Genomic DNA, 17,606 nt, shown 5'->3' with positions numbered 1-17,606 from the left:
AAAAAATGCACGAAAATACAAAAAATACAGAAAAATACAGAAAATACAAAAAAATACGAAAAAATACACAAAAATACAAAAAATACGAAAAAATACAGAAAAATACAGAAAAATACAAAAAATGCACGAAAATACAAAAAATACAGAAAAATACAAAAAATACACGAAAATACAAAAAATACAGAAAAATACAAAAAATACAGAAAAATACAAAAAATACACGAAAATACAAAAAATACAGAAAAATACAAAAAATACAGAAAAATACAAAAAATACAGAAAAATACAAAAAATACACGAAAATACAAAAAATACAGAAAAATACAAAAAATACAAAAAATACAGAAAAATACAAAAAATACACGAAAATACAAAAAATACAGAAAAATACAAAAAATACAGAAAAATACAGAAAAATACAAAAAATACACGAAAATACAAAAAATACAGAAAAATACAAAAAATACACGAAAATACAAAAAATACAGAAAAATACAAAAAATACAAAAAATACAGAAAAATACAGAAAAATACAAAAAATACAGAAAAATACAAAAAATACGACAAAATACAAAAAATACAAAAATTGGATTTTTTTGCAATTTTCCGTATTTTATCGTTTTTTTTTTTGTATCTTCTCGTATTTTTTTGAATTTGTATTTCGTATTAGTATTTTTTTTTATAAATAATAAAATATTCACAAGAATTTAACTATTAAAATTTTTTTTTTAATTTCTCGTTTATAATTCAATCATTTTCATAAATAATAATAAAATATCTCACCAAGTTTTTATTATTTTTATAAATAATAAATATCGTCGCGCTTCGACGACCAAATTTAAGGTACCAAATTTAAGAAAAAAATTTTTAAAAAAATATTTTTTTAAAAATTGTAAAAAATACAAAATTTTGAAAATTTCAAAATTTTGTATTTTTGTTGTTTATGGACGAAATGGGCTGCCCAAGGAACTCAGGCTTCAGCTTTAATTAATAATAATAATAATAATAATAATAATAATAATAATAATAATAATAATAATAATAAATTAATTAATTAATAATAATTATTTAATTTAATTTAATTTAATTTAATTTAATTTTTTAATTTATAAATTGAAAATTATATTAAAAGTCGAGTTACATTGTAATTAAATTAATTTACATTATATAACAAGATTTATTAATCATAAATATAATTAAATCTTAGTAAGAAATTTTATTATTTATGAAAATGATTGAATTATAAACGAAAAATTAAAAAAAAAATTTTTAATAGTTAAATTCTTGTGAATATTTTATTATTTATAAAAAAAAATACTAATACGAAATACAAATACAAAAAAATACGAAAAAATACGAAAAAATACAGAAAAATACAGAAAAATACAAAAAATGCACGAAAATACAAAAATACAGAAAAATACAGAAAATACAAAAAAATACGAAAAAATACACAAAAATACAAAAAATACGAAAAAAATACAGAAAAATACAGAAAAATACAAAAAAATGCACGAAAATACAAAAAATACAGAAAAATACAAAAAATACACGAAAATACAAAAATACAGAAAAATACAAAAATACAGAAAAATACAAAAAATACAAAAATACAAAAATACAACGAAAATACAAAAATACAGAAAAATACAAAAAATACAGAAAAATACAAAAATACAAAAAATACAAAAAATACAGAAAAATACAAAAAATACACGAAAATACAAAAAATACAGAAAAATACAAAAAATACAGAAAAATACAAAAAATACAGAAAAATACAAAAAATACACGAAAAATACAAAAAACAAGAAAAATACAGAAAATACAGAAAAATACAAAAAAATACACGAAAATACAAAAAATACAGAAAAATACAAAAAATACAGAAAATACAAAAAATACAAAAATACAAAAAATACAGAAAATACAAAAAATACAGAAAAATACAAAAAATACAAAAATACAAAAATACAGAAAATACAAAAAATACAGAAAAATACAAAAAATACACGAAAAATACAAAAAATACAAAAAATACAAAAAATACAAAAAATACAGAAAATACAAAAAATACAGAAAAATACACAAAAATACAAAAAATACAGAAATACAAAAAATACAGAAAAAATACAAAAAATACAAAAAATACAAAAATACGAAAAATACAAAAAATACAGAAAATACAAAAAATACACAGAAAATACAAAAAATACAGAAAATACAAAAAATACAGAAAAATACAAAAAATACAGAAAAATACAAAAAATAAAAAATACAAAAAATACAGAAAATACAAAAAATACAGAAAAATACACAAAAATACAAAAATACAAAAAATACAAAAAATACAGAAAAATACAAAAAATACACGAAAAATACAAAAAATACAGAAAATACAAAAAATACAGAAAAATACAAAAAATACAGAAAAATACAAAAAATACAGAAAAAATACAAAAAATACATTAACAGAAAATACAAAAAATACAGAAAAATACAAAAAATACAGAAAAATACAAAAAATACAGAAAAAACAAAAATACAAAAAATACAAAAAATACAGAAAAATACAAAAAATACAGAAAAATACAAAAAAAAAAAAAAAATAAAAAAATACACGAAAATACAAAAATACAGAAAAATACAAAAAATACACGAAAAATACAAAAAATACAGAAAAATACAAAAAATACACAAAAATACAGAAAAATACAACGAAAATACAAAAAATACAGAAAAAAAAATACAAAAAATACACAGAAAAATACAAAAAATACAGAAAAATACAAAAAATACAAAAATACAAAAAATACAGAAAAATACACAAAAATACACAGAAAATACAAAAAATACAGAAAAATACAAAAAATGCACGAAAATACAAAAAATACAGAAAAAAAATACAAAAAATACACGAAAATACAAAAAATACAGAAAAATACAAAAAATACACGAAAATACACAAAAAATACAAAAAATACAGAAAAATACAAAAATACACAAAATACAAAAAAATACAAAAAATACAGAAAAATACAAAAAATACAGAAAAATACAAAAAATACAGAAAAATAAAAATACAAAAAATACAGAAAAATACAAAAATACACGAAAATACAAAAAATACACAAAAATACAGAAAAATACAAAAATACAGAAAAATACAAAAAATACAGAAAAATACAAAAAATACACGAAAATACAAAAAATACAGAAAAATACAAAAAATACAGAAAAATACAAAAAATACACGAAAATACAAAAAATACAGAAAAATACAAAAAATACACGAAAATACAAAAAATACAGAAAAATACAAAAAATACAAAAAATACAGAAAAATACAGAAAAATACAAAAAATACGACAAAATACAAAAAATACAAAAATTGGATTTTTTTGCAATTTTCCGTATTTTATCGTTTTTTTTTTTGTACCTTCTCGTATTTTTTTGTATTTGTATTTCGTATTAGTATTTTTTTTTATAAATAATAAAATATTCACAAGAATTTAACTATTAAAATTTTTGTTTTAATTTCTCGTTTATAATTCAATCATTTTCATAAATAATAATAAAATATCTCACCAAGATTTCATTATTTTTATAAATAATAAATATCGTCGCGCTTCGACGACCAAATTTAAGGTACCAAATTTAAGAAAAAAATTTTAAAAAAATATTTTTTTAAAAATTGTAAAAAATACAAAATTTTGAAAATTTCAAAATTTTGTATTTTTGTTGTTTATGGACGAAATGGGCTGCCCAAGGAACTCAGGCTTCAGCTTTAATTAATTAATAATAATAATAATAATAATAATAATAATAATAATAATAATAATAATAAATTAATTAATTAATAATAATTATTTAATTTAATTTAATTTAATTTAATTTAATTTTTTAATTTATAAATTGAAAATTATATTAAAAGTCGAGTTACATTGTAATTAAATTAATTTACATTATATAACAAGATTCATTAATCATAAATATAATTAAATCTTAGTAAGAAATTTTATTATTTATGAAAATGATTGAATTATAAACGAAAAATTAAAAAAAAATTTTTAATAGTTAAATTCTTGTGAATATTTTATTATTTATAAAAAAAAAATACTAATACGAAATACAAATACAAAAAATTCGAAAAAATACGAAAAAATACAGAAAAATACAGAAAAATACAAAAAATGCACGAAAATACAAAAAATACAGAAAAATACAGAAAATACAAAAAAATACGAAAAAATACACAAAAATACAAAAAATACGAAAAAATACAGAAAAATACAGAAAAATACAAAAAATGCACGAAAATACAAAAAATACAGAAAAATACAAAAAATACACGAAAATACAAAAAATACAGAAAAATACAAAAAATACAGAAAAATACAAAAAATACACGAAAATACAAAAAATACAGAAAAATACAAAAAATACAGAAAAATACAAAAAATACAGAAAAATACAAAAAATACACGAAAATACAAAAAATACAGAAAAATACAAAAAATACAAAAAATACAGAAAAATACAAAAAATACACGAAAATACAAAAAATACAGAAAAATACAAAAAATACAGAAAAATACAGAAAAATACAAAAAATACACGAAAATACAAAAAATACAGAAAAATACAAAAAATACAGAAAAATACAAAAAATACAAAAAATACAGAAAAATACAAAAAATACACGAAAATACAAAAAATACAGAAAAATACAAAAAATACAGAAAAATACACGAAAATACAAAAAATACAGAAAAATACAAAAAATACACGAAAATACAAAAAATACAGAAAAATACAAAAAATACAAAAAATACAGAAAAATACAGAAAAATACAAAAAATACAGAAAAATACAAAAAATACGACAAAATACAAAAAATACAAAAATTGGATTTTTTTGCAATTTTCCGTATTTTATCGTTTTTTTTTTGTATCTTCTCGTATTTTTTTGAATTTGTATTTCGTATTAGTATTTTTTTTTATAAATAATAAAATATTCACAAGAATTTAACTATTAAAATTTTTTTTTTAATTTCTCGTTTATAATTCAATCATTTTCATAAATAATAATAAAATATCTCACCAAGATTTCATTATTTTTATAAATAATAAATATCGTCGCGCTTCGACGACCAAATTTAAGGTACCAAATTTAAGAAAAAAATTTTTAAAAAAATATTTTTTTAAAAATTGTAAAAAATACAAAATTTTGAAAATTTCAAAATTTTGTATTTTTGTTGTTTATGGACGAAATGGGCTGCCCAAGGAACTCAGGCTTCAGCTTCAATTAATAATAATAATAATAATAATAATAATAATAAATTAATTAATTAATAATAATTATTTAATTTAATTTAATTTAATTTAATTTAATTTTTTAATCTATAAATTGAAAATTATATTAAAAGTCGAGTTACATTGTAATTAAATTAATTTACATTATATAACAAGATTTATTAATCATAAATATAATTAAATCTTAGTAAGAAATTTTATTATTTATGAAAATGATTGAATTATAAACGAAAAATTAAAAAAAAATTTCTAATAGTTAAATTCTTGTGAATATTTTATTATTTATAAAAAAAAAATACTAATACGAAATACAAATACAAAAAAATACGAAAAAATACGAAAAAATACAGAAAAATACAGAAAAATACAAAAAATGCACGAAAATACAAAAAATACAGAAAAATACAGAAAATACAAAAAAATACGAAAAAATACACAAAAATACAAAAAATACGAAAAAATACAGAAAAATACAGAAAAATACAAAAAATGCACGAAAATACAAAAAATACAGAAAAATACACGAAAATACAAAAAATACAGAAAAATACAAAAAATACAGAAAAATACAAAAAATACAGAAAAATACAAAAAATACAGAAAAATACAAAAAATGCACGAAAATACAAAAAATACAGAAAAATACAAAAAATACACGAAAATAAAAAAAATACAGAAAAATACAAAAAATACAGAAAAATACAAAAAATACACGAAAATACAAAAAATACAGAAAAATACAAAAAATACAGAAAAATACAGAAAAATACAAAAAATACAGGAAAATACAAAAAATACAAAAAATACAGAAAATACAAAAAATACACGAAAATACAAAAAATACAGAAAAATACAAAAAATACACGAAAATACAAAAAATACAGAAAAATACAAAAAATACAGAAAAATACAAAAAATACACGAAAATACAAAAAATACAGAAAAATACAAAAAATACAGAAAAATACAAAAAATACACGAAAATACAAAAAATACAGAAAAATACAAAAAATACACGAAAATACAAAAAATACAGAAAAATACAAAAAATACAGAAAAATACAAAAAATACACAAAAATACAGAAAAATACAAAAAATACACGAAAATACAAAAAATACAGAAAAATACAAAAAATACACGAAAATACAAAAAATACAGAAAAATACAAAAAATACAGAAAAATACAAAAAATACACGAAAATACAAAAAATACAGAAAAATACAAAAAATACACGAAAATACAAAAAATACAGAAAAATACAAAAAATACTGAAAAATACAAAAAATACACGAAAATACAAAAAATACAGAAAAATACAAAAAATGCACGAAAATACAAAAAATACAGAAAAATACAAAAAATACAGAAAAATACAAAAATACACGAAAATACAAAAAATACAGAAAAATACAAAAAATACACGAAAATACAAAAAATACAGAAAAATACAAAAAATGCACGAAAATACAAAAAATACAGAAAAATACAAAAAATACAGAAAAATACAAAAAATACACGAAAATACAAAAAATACAGAAAAATACAAAAAATACTGAAAAATACAAAAAATACACGAAAATACAAAAAATACAGAAAAATACAAAAAATACGAAAAAATACAAAAAATACAGAAAAATACAAATATTTAATTTTTTTGCAATTTTCCGTATTTTATCGTTTTTTTTGTATTTTCTTGTATTTTTTTGTATTTGTATTTCGTATATTTTTAACTCTATTCATCATGACTGACGTTGACTTTTACCACTGATGTAAATTTTCGAATTTGCTATTTTGAACTAAATTGTCTAACCAAAATTTATTTCCAAATGAATTCTTCAATTAAAACTGCAGTGTCTGACCAAAATTTATTTCCTTTTCTGATTTTCAACACTTTTTATAACAAATGACGTTGATTTTTAATAAATTTTTTTATTGGTGACGTTAAAATTTTTAATTATTTAATTTTAACTACTTTGCCTGACTAAAATTTAGTTTCGCTACTGATTTACCGTTACTACTGAAAAATCAACTTTTGCATCTCAAAAAAACTAAATTAAATACTTTCAATTAAAAATTAAATAATGATTAAATTTTCAAAAGAAATTAATTTATAATTATTAATTACTGATACCTTTTCAAAATATTTAAACTATTTTATTAAAAAAAAAACTAAAATTAACTTTAACTACAAAAATATTTTTTCTTTAATAGATTTTTTAATAGATTTGATAAAGCTATTTTGCATATCAACATTTGTTTGATGAATATAAACTCGACTCAGACTATACTGATAATTGATTTTTCTCACTAATACGGAACACACTTTGATGGCTGACTAAAATCCTCTCTTTCTACTGAAATCCTCTTTATGTAGATAATAATATTAAAAAAATACAAAAAAAATAGAAATTAAAGAAACAAATTTTTTTTATTATGTTTAGCTTTCAATAAGAAATTTTTGAGAAATTTTTTTTTCACCACACTTTTCTTTGATTTTGTTAATACAATGAGTGTTTTTGAGAAAATTTCACTAATCTCCGTTTCAAGATTCTATTTATCTGACAATTCATGGGATCTATTCCTCTAAGACTATTTGAGTTGCGAATTTGACCAAACACATGAATATGGACGAGGACAAGAGCTTTTCATCAAATATGGACTCATCATGTTTAGAATTAATCGAGAATGCTCGAATAAATCAGTATAAATGGAGGAAATTTTCCTAATCAATTAAATCAAATTAAATTGATAATCTATTGAAAATAGTGGAAGTAATGAGGAAATAAAATAGGCAATTTTTTTTTCTTTTTTACTTTTTAACTACTTTTCTTTTTTACTACTTTACTATTTTAATTATTCATTTTTCTTACTTTTCAACTTCTTTACATTTTTACTTTTTTAGTTTTCAAATTTTTTACTCTTTTAGTTTTTTAGTTTTCAAATTTTTTACTCTTTTAGTTTTTTAGTTTTCCATTTTTTTCCATTTTTACTTTTTTAGTTTTCAACTTTTTTACTTCTACGATAAAATACGTAAACGTTCGTCAAATAAAAGTAAAAAGTAAAAAAACGACGTTGACTTATACTACTTATAAAGACAAATTGTGATAATGTAATGATGTTTGACTAATATTGACCTTAACTACTGAAATAGAGATTTTATCTTCATAAAATTTAGTTTTACTACTGATTTCTTACTTATTAAGAAAAAAAAAGAATTATGTCTGACTAAAATTTAGATTTGCTACTGATGCAAAAAATAACTTCATCATTGACTTATACTACTGATAAACGAAATATTATAATTGTCTGTCTAATATTTACTCAAACTACTTGTGCCTTATTTTTTAAACTTTAAGTACAGTCTGACTATTATTTACTTTTACTACTGATAAAGAAAATTTCATTATTTGCAAAATCTTGTCTGTTTAATTTTGACGTAATTTACAAGTAATTTTTTTTTATTTTATGACAGAAATATACGATAAGTAGTATAGGTCGACAGCAGTCGGACTTTAAAATTTTATTAGTGGACACCGTTTATTCTAATCAGAACAATTTATTTCTACGTTTTTATTAGAAGGCATAAGTAGTAAAAACAGTTTTCAGTCAGACGAGAAAAGTGATTAAATATTTTATTCAATAATATCACTAAATCGAAGTCAGACAAAATTGCTTTATTTTTTAATTCTAAGGTGATATTAAATTGATTTAATTTTTATTTTATTCAATATTTCAGTCAAAGGAATTTTTCCTTTTTCAAATCAGTTAAAAAAGTAAATCTATATCAGACAAAGGTTCTTTTATTCTTTATTATTAAATATCAGTTGTATAAGTAATTTCTGGTCAGACGGGAAAATCTTCCAAACTTATGAATCAGTGATTGAAGTAAATTTAAGTCAGACAAAGTAATATAATTTTTTTAATTATAAAAATATCAGTGGTAAGAACAGTTTTCAGTCAGACGAGAAAAGTGATTAAATATTCCAATCAATAAAGTCAAAGTGGTTCTTTTTTTTAAAAATGTAAGTAGTATAAGTAATTTATTCAACGTCAGACGGGAAAATATTCGAAGTTTATGAATCAGTGATAAAGGTAAATTTAAGTCAGACAAAATTATTTTCATCTTTCAATTATAAAAATATCAGTAGTAAAAGTAATTTACAGTCAGACGAGGGTAGTGTTTAAATTTTTAATCATCAGTAGTAAAAGTGAATCTAAGTCAGACAAAACAATTAGATTTCATTATTCAGTAGTATAAGTAGTTTATAGTCAGACGGAAAATTATTTCGAATTTAAGAATCAGTGATAGAAGTAAATCTAAGCCAGACAAAATAATTACATTTCTTTATTCAGTAGTATAAGTAGTTTCTAGTCGGACGGAAAAATATTTCAAGTTTATGAATTAGTGATAAAAGTAAATCTCAGTCAGACACAAACAATTTTTCGATTATAAAATACAAGGAGTAAAAAGCAGTTTTTAGTCAGACTAGAGTATTATTTATATTTTTGAATCAGTAACAAAGACTAAGTCAAACATCTTACAGGGTGGCCACTGTTTTCTTTAAAAAAAATTCACTGTCATTTCCTGGTCATAAAGAATAACTTTGAAAATAAATTATTCCATGAAAGGTTGAGAGAATTCCCTTATTTTTAGATAAAACTTTGATTGTGTAATTTCACTTCCACTTTCACCTAAATTAATTTTCACTTCCACTTTCACTTTGACTTTCACTTTCACCTTAATTAATTTTCACTTCCATTTTCACTTTCTCCAAAATTAATTTTCACTTACACTTCCACCTTAATTAATTTTCAATTTCATCTCTGAAGCCTTGTTTTTTTATTAAATAATTGAATATACAAGTAGGTTTAATATAATTTTTTGATGATAATATAAAATTACGGTGTGATATTTGTATATTTTACTCAAAAAAATTTTTAAATAAAAGTAAAAGTGAAAATTAATTAAGGTGAATGTGGAAGTTAAAGTGAAAATTAATTAGGGTGAAAGTGTAAGTGAAAGTGAAAGTTAATAAAGGTGAAAGTGAAAGTAAAAATTAATTTAGGTGAAAGTGAAAGTCAAAGTCAAAGTCAAAGTAAAAATAGAAATTAATGTAGGTAAAAGTAAAAGTAAAAGTGAAACTAAAGGTTAATGTGAATGTGAAAGTGAAGGTGAAAGTAAAAGTGAAAATGAATGTGAATGTGAAAATTAATTATGGTGAAAGTGAAAATTAAAATTAATTTAGGTGAAAGTGAAAGTCAAAGTGAAAAGTGTCAAGTGCCTATATCTATCAAACACATTTTAATAGATTGCCCAAAATACAATGAAATAAAAAACAGACTTAAATTAAAAAACCAACTGAAAACAATATTGAGTGAAACCCGAATGTTTAAAAAAGTTTTACAACTGTTAGAAATTATAAACTTAATAGACTCTATTTAAAACAAACAATACAAAATGAATTTAAATATACAATGTTAAAAATTATATGTAAATAAACAAACTGTAAAACAGTCGCTAATGACCCTGGCAGTCGATGCGACGTTATAAACACCTAATAAAAAAAGAAGCGGATTACTGCCAGTCGCCAGAAGCGAGGGCAGAAGCATGCAGAGAGCACAATGGTCCAGCTGTTATATTCTTAGCATTACATCACTTTTCAATTTTACATTTTACGGTTGTAAAATCGCGTTTCTGCATGAATTTAAACCATCTTTTGAATTTAGGTAATTAAGAAGATTCCTACTCGTTGTATGTTGGCCTATTTTGTAAAAAGTGTCTGTGTTTAGAAAAAAAGTGGTTGAAAAATGTTTATTTACCTATTTCACGTCATTTAAATCAGTCAGTGTCGTATTTTGTCGGGCGATAATTGTAACCTACAAATTTTACAGACCTTCCAACGCCGTTAAAACAAAAAAATGAAATAAAAATATAAAATTCGTATTGTGTTTTAAAAATATCCAACTACTTTTTTATACTTGTCAATGTATAGTTCATACAGGGAAAACAATATAAATATTTTGTGAATAATTGTGAATAATTGTGAATAATTCACTCTAAATTGTGATAAATTATAAATTCTTATCTTCATCGAGTTATTACAAAAATAAGAATTATATACATATACGACTAAAATTTTTAATATTGTTTATTCAAATAATATATTAGATTTGAATTTATTCAAGTAAGTTGATAGTTTAGAACATATGTTCCATATGTCATAAAATTTGAGATTCCTAATATCATTTTTAGGCATAAGAAATACGTGTTCTTCACAATACTAATATTCGGATTAGATATAATACCAAATTTCAGTTTTAGTGATCTGCTTACATCTTACGTCCGATTCCAGTGATAGTTTATGCCTAAATCTCAGATTTAATCTCTAATTTAGAGATTAATTTTTTTCCGTGTATGAGTAATTGTAAAAAAACGAATTGTTATTAATGGAAAATGCGGTTTTTTTATTTATTATTAAAAATTTTTTTTTTAATTTCGTATTACTTTTGATCTAATTAATTCAAATGTTAACTAATTCCAATTTGTTTTGTTATAATATTATTGCAAAAAAAAAAAATTTTGTATTGATTTATTTTTCACTATTTTATAGGATGTGAAATTTTTTCTATTTCAAATTTTTTCGACGAATTTAATTAAAATTATACTTTGTTTAATTATTGCTAGAAATAGAAAGAATTTAAAATGAAATTTAATATTATCTTTTTTTAAGTCTGTTTCGATGAACAACAAAATTCATAATTTTCTTATAAATTCTAGAAATTGAATATTTTTCCAGTACTTTTGATAAAATTAATTGAATTAATTAATTTTCACTTTTACTTTCACCTAAATTAATTTTCACTTTCACTTACACTTTCGCTTTCACCTTCACCTTCACTTTCACTTTTACTTTCACCTAAATTAATTTTTACTTTCACTTACACTTTCGCTTTCACCTTCACTTTCACTTTCAATTCCATTCCCTGACAAAATAAAACGATTTTGAAGAAGATCATTGAATCTTTTTTAATGAAATATAAATTATAAGTCATAAAATAAATATTTTTATTTTTTCTCACAAAAAATAAATAAAAAATAAATTTTTTAATAAAAAAAAAATAATAAAATATTTTTAAAAACCCGATTAAGATCAAAATTCACTGTCATTTCCCGGTTTTTCCCGGTCTTGCGGCCACCCTGTATTTATTTCGTTCTATTCTAAAGCATGAGTAGTAAAAGTAGATTTTAGTCAGACGGAAAAATATTTAAAATTCAAACTAATGACAAATATATAATTTAATTTCAGCTCAAACTGCTTTTTCCTATATTTTTCGCATTTGCACAGACAGTAAAACAATCACCATTTTCATTCAGACATAATTCAACATTTCATAATTTAAAGAAAAAAAAATCTTTTAAATATAACTTTTCACAAAACCTTTGAAATTTAAATTTTTGCAAAAAAACTTTTATTGAAAAATTTTTCTTTCCACTTTCTCTCTCTCTCTCTCTCTATTGAATCTATAATGTACCTTATAAGGAAATGTGTAATCAATATCCCAAGTGGGTGCCCATTGCAATCCACCAAGAACAAGATCAAAACTTTGATTGGAATTGAATTTCTTGCGAATCTCATCGACATCATCGGTTGCACTTGTCCATGAGATTTCATCTCGAATGAATTTGAGTCCCAATTTTTCCCCCACAGCACTCAATAAATCGCCCTCAATTCCCCTGATGGAAAATTCACTGTCATTATTGACAAACGCATATGGTTCCGATTCAAAGAATGCAACTCTCGCTATCGTATTATTTAATTTTAATGGGGAAAATATTTTCTCCACATTTTTTTGCCAACTATTCTGCTGTTGGCAGTGGCCAAAAAATTTTGGAACACTTGGTTCACGAATCACGTGCTCCTTGAAGGAAATTGATTTTGCCAATTGTAATTTCCCGTTGAGAATTAAAATAATAATGACGTTTGCTATTTTTTGTCCCCATAGTAAATTTACCAATTCATTGGCGTCATTGGTGAAGATTTTTTCGTCGCGATAAAATTTTGTCACAATTAACACGTAAATACAGTTTTTACTGCAAATGTAGGGCAAATTTTTTGTCACACTCGTCACTTGAGTTTTATCATCGAGCAAAATTATTATATTTAAACTACCATTGTAGAATTTTGCAAATGAAAATTTCTCCCTAATTAGAAAAATTGATAAATTTGATTGTAATTTTTGCAGGAAATATTCACTATTTTCAGAAATATTGGTGGGAATTATTATTGGAACTCGTTTCGATGGAAGATTTTGGCTTAAAAATCTCATTAAACATGGCATTTCATTAATGAGAATTGTATTATTTAATTCGTGTTCTGAATTGTTTGTGATTTTATAGGTTTTTATTTTATTGCAATTGTCCACTGGTACGATTATTGCGAGAGTGTGCCAAATACACGGTATAATGAGTGTAATTATTAACATAATGATGAGTTTTGGCAAAGGGAGAAAAATTCTCCTTTTTTTTAGGGAAATTTTTATTTAAATGCTCTTTCAAACAACTTCTTTAACGAACTGTTGGATTGAAAAATTGTGGTTATATTCCTTTTAGAATAAAAAATTTGATATATTAAAGTAATTGAACAATGTGCTGGTGCGCAGAAAAATACATTTATCGTGTGTGTAATCATAAAGTTGATAGTCACGCAATTTTATGCCTCGAATGTGGTTCTTTTCATATATTTTTTTATTGAGTGGATTAAATTAAGGAATTTGAATTATGAATTTTATTCATATTTATATTTTATTTAGAAAACATTTTTTCTAATAAAAGTGAAAAAACCTTTCAAAATTACATTCATGAGATAAATCTCATGAATGTAGATTTTTAATACTTTTTTCTAACAATTAGATTTTGACCTAATCTACTAAAACCTACTATTTACTACTTTTTTTACGATTAGCTATTACATATTTGAATACTTTTTTAAAATTTTAAATTATTAAATTTTTTTTTTTAATTTGTGACACTAAAAACTACTTTTTTTTACTATTTTCGAGAATTTTCACTAGTTTAATTTTTTAAAGTTTTTTTTCTAACAATCAGACTTCTAACTCATCTACTAAATCCTACTATTTACTACTTTTTTTCACGATTAGCTACTACATATTTGAATTTTTTTTTTAAATTTAAAATTTAAAATTATTAAATTATTTTTTTTAAATTTGTGACACTAAAAGCTACTTTTTCGACTATTTTTGAGAAACTTGACGAGTTTAAATTCGCTAATAGTTGAAATAAAGAAATTATTTTTAAAAATTTTATTAAAATGCTCCTTAGAAAAAATTAGAAAATTTTTTATAAAATTCTTTGACACAATTAAATTATTTCTGCAAATATTTCGAAAATATTTTCCAAGAATTCAGTTATTTTCACAAATAATTAAATTCAAATATTTTTCATATCCATTATTTTATTTATATTTATTTAGATACACAAATTTATATATTTTTAATAAAATTTCTCACAAGAATTCATAATTATATTTATAAGAAATTTAATAAAATTTAAAGCGAAAATTCAAATATTCTGAATAATAAAATTTTTACAGTAATTCGATTATTTGAAATAAATTAAAGGAATTTTTTTTGAAAGAAATCAATTATTTTAATATTTTAATAAAATTTTTTAAAAAGAAATTGATTATTTTCTAAAAATTTGTTTATAGGAATTAAATTATTTTCATAAATAATAAAATTCATCGCAAGAACTCAATTATTTATTAAATATAATTTTAATAAAATTTCTCAAAAGAATTCAATTATTTTTAATAAATTCTAATAAAATTCTATATATGAATTGAATTATTTTCAAGGCAATTTTAGTTTAGTTCGTCGAAAAAATTTGCAATAATTCATTTTTTTTTTAAATTTTAATAAATTCTTCATAGAAATTCAATTGTTTTTATAAACAAGACAATTCTTTAGATGAATTCAATTATTTTAAATAGAATTTTTATTAAATTCTTCGAAAGAATTCAATTATTTTCATAAATAATAAAATTCTTCAGAGGAATTCAATTATTTATAAAATATTTAAGAAAATTCAAAAGGAAAATTCAAATATTCTGAATAATAAAATTTTTACAGTAATTCAATTATTTGAAATAAATTAAAGAAATTTTTTTTGAAAAAAAATAATTATTTAAATATTTTGACAAAATTTCTTAATTATTTTCTAAAATTTGTATTTATAGGAAATAAATTAATTTCATAAATAATCGCAAGAACTCAATTATTTTTAATACAATTTTAATAAAATTTCTCGAAAGAATTTAATTATTTTTAATAAATTTTAAGAAAATTCGCTATACGAATTGAATTATTATGCAATTTTAATTTAATTCGTCAAAAAAATTTGCAATAATTCATTTTTTTCTAAATTTAAATAAATTTTTCGTAGAAATTCAATTGTTGTTATAAATAATACAATTCTTTAGATGAATTCAATTATTTTAAATAGAATTTTAATTAAATTCTTCGAAAGAATTCAATTATTTTCATAAATAATAAAATTCTTCAGAGGAATTCAATTGTGTGAAATACAATTTTCAAGAAATTTTTTCGAAAATAATAAAATTCATTGCAGGAATTCAATTATTCTTATATATAAATAAAAATAGTAGCTACATTTTATTACTTTTTTCAGTCTTAAAAATATATTTTTTAAACTAATTATTGAGTGTGAAGCCTAAACAATAAAAAAATTTCTGCTAATACACATAATTTGTAAGAATTATAAGAAATTTTTTTTTATTTACAAATTAAAAAAAAATTATTTTAGAAATCAATACGTGGCAGTAATTGTAAAATAAAAGAAATTAAAATTTGTTACAACATTTTTTTCTCGAAATCAGAACTTTTGAGAAAAACTTTTTTTTTAGAAAAACGACTAAAAATAAAAAGTGGTTTTTTTACAATCAACTTGTCAGACTTAATTTTGACTTGTACTACTTAAATATTTATTTAAGTTTTATTTATTAAAAAATTTTCAGTAGGAAAAGTAGTTTTCAGTCCAACAGAATCATTTAATTTATTTCTTTATAAGATATCAGTAGTAAAAGTAAATTTCAGTCAGGCGAATTTATTTCTAATTTGGTAATCACTAATAGAAGTAAATTTAAGTCTAAGTCAGACAAAATAATTTTATTTCCTTATTATAAGGCATATCAGTAGTAAAAGAAGATTTTAGTCAGACGGAAAAATATTTCAAACCTATGAATCAGTGAAAAAAGTAAAATAAAGTCAGACGAAATTATTTTGTTTTTTAATGATAAAAATAGTAGTGAAAGTTGTTATCTGTCAGACAATAATTTAATTTATTATTCAAATTTATTTTTCAAATAGGAAACTAACAAAATGAATAAAAATAAAAAGTAACTATTTAAAAGAAATGTAACTTTTCAGTAATCACTCATTTTTCCTTATTATTTATTTCTTGACAATTAATTATTTTTCACAAATTAAGAAAAGAAAAAAATTTTTTGTTTAAGGAACAATTAATTCTTTTTCTCGATAATTAGTATAGAATATTTAGAAGAATTCAAAGAGCTAATTCTCATGAGAGTAGTGGGAGCAATTTACGCGAGGAAAAGGAAAAAAAAAGAAATATAAAGTCGTATATTTACTGTGTAACAATATAGCAGCCAGTGGTCGCACTCTCTGATCGAACTGGGTTGCGTGCAGTGTTTAATCATGTGTTGCTCTTGCATAGTCGAAGAACGAAGATATCTTTTCGAAAAGTATTTCAGTCATGCAATTCGAACATTACAGACTCTCAAGATCGACACTGCAAATAACTGTGTAAAAGTCACTGATAACAATGTTTCTAACCTCGTTTGTTTCATTTTTTTTTAAATTTCTTCCTTTTACGAATTCTCAGGCAATTTTTTTTTGTTACATAATTCTTTTTTTTTCTCTTTTTTTTCGTTGAGGAACTGCGGGGAATTTAAAAGGTGAAATCTTTTCTGGATCATTAATTATCTTTTTTAACAGAAAATAGTAATGAGGAGAAAAAAAAATTACTTCTGAATTTTTATCTTGACGTCTGATTGGACGTTGACTCGAACTACTTATTCAACTGAAATTTACTATTTTACCATTTGCTTCTGCTGGCGAAAATTCGAAAAATTATTCTCATATATAACTGATATTTTGCTCATAACTTTTTCTCTTTTAAATAGAAATAAACAGAAATAGGAAATGAAGATTAAAAAATACAAAAATTAA

General features: G+C 20.9%; 1 protein-coding gene across 6 annotated transcripts in view; it reads left to right on the top strand.

Moving 5' to 3' along the window:
- LOC122510227 (dopamine receptor 2-like) overlaps nucleotides 1–17,606 on the top strand; it is a 212,362-nt gene that overhangs the window by 153,464 nt on the left and 41,292 nt on the right. The window lies entirely within an intron of this gene.

Source organism: Leptopilina heterotoma, unplaced genomic scaffold (genome assembly GCF_015476425.1).
Source record: "Leptopilina heterotoma isolate Lh14 unplaced genomic scaffold, ASM1547642v1 Lhet_68, whole genome shotgun sequence".
NCBI lineage: Eukaryota > Metazoa > Arthropoda > Insecta > Hymenoptera > Figitidae > Leptopilina > Leptopilina heterotoma.
Note: the sequence above shows the minus strand (reverse complement) of the source record. Positions and strands in the feature narration are given on the sequence as shown.